This window comes from Brassica napus, unplaced genomic scaffold (genome assembly GCF_020379485.1).
Source record: "Brassica napus cultivar Da-Ae unplaced genomic scaffold, Da-Ae ScsIHWf_1610;HRSCAF=2223, whole genome shotgun sequence".
In the NCBI taxonomy this organism is placed as follows: Eukaryota; Viridiplantae; Streptophyta; class Magnoliopsida; order Brassicales; family Brassicaceae; genus Brassica; species Brassica napus.
Genome location: NW_026015027.1, coordinates 8053 through 9394, shown reverse-complemented (window position 1 = coordinate 9394; position 1342 = coordinate 8053).

Sequence of the window (1342 nt, the reverse complement as noted above, 5' to 3'; positions counted from 1 at the left end):
CCCAATCAAGCTTCTTACAAAGAGATTCATCCTGGTTTGATTGGAACGACGAAGAAGCTGTGCTATTCCCAAACGGGGAAACTGGACTCACCTGATTTGAAAGTGGGATAATTCTTCATCCCAACTCCTATGAGATTTATTCAACTTCCTGGTGATTCTCCACCACTTTATGTATCCAAATCAAGCTTCTTACAAAGACATTCATCCTGGTTTGATTGGAACGACGAAGAAGCTGTGCTATTCCCAAACGGGGAAACTGGAATCACCTGATTTGAAAGTGGGATAACTTCTTCATGCCAACTCCTATGAGATTTATTCAACTTCCTGGTGATTCTCCACCACTTTATGTATCCAAATCAAGCTTCTTACAAAGAGATTCATCCTGGTTTGATTGGAACGACGAAGAAGCTGTGCTATTCCCAAACGGGGAAACTGGACTCACCTGATTTGAAAGTGGGATAACTTCTTCATCCCAACTCCTATGAGATTTATTCAACTTCCTGGTGATTCTCCACCACTTTATGTATCCAAATCAAGCTTTTTACAAAGTGATTCATCCTGGTTTGATCAGAACGACGAAGAAGCTGTGCTATTCCCAAACTTGAAAGCTGGAATCACCTGATTTGAAAGTGGGATAACTTCTTCGTGCCAACTCCTATGAGATTTATTCAACTTCCTGGTGATTCTCCACCACTTTATGTATCCAAATCAAGCTTCTTACAAAGAGATTCATCCTGGTTTGATTGGAACGACGAAGAAGCTGTGCTATTCCCAAACTGGGAAACTGGAATCACCTGATTTGAAAGTGGGATAACTTCTTCATGCCAACTCCTATGAGATTTATTCAACTTCCTGGTGATTCTCCACCACTTTATGTATCCAAATCAAGCTTCTTACAAAGTGATTCATCCTGGTTTGATTGGAACGACGAAGAAGCTGTGCTATTCCCAAACTGGGAAACTGGAATCACCTGATTTGAAAGTGGGATAACTTCTTCATGCCAACTCCTATGAGATTTATTCAACTTCCTGGTGATTCTCCACCACTTTATGTATCCAAATCAAGCTTCTTACAAAGTGATTCATCCTGGTTTGATTGGAACGACGAAGAAGCTGTGCTATTCCCAAACTGGGAAACTGGAATCACCTGATTTGAAAGTGGGATAACTTCTTCATGCCAACTCCTATGAGATTTATTCAACTTCCTGGTGATTCTCCACCACTTTATGTATCCAAATCAAGCTTCTTACAAAGTGATTCATCCTGGTTTGATTGGAACGACGAAGAAGCTGTGCTATTCCCAAACTGGGAAACTGGAATCACCTGATTTGAAAGTGGGATAA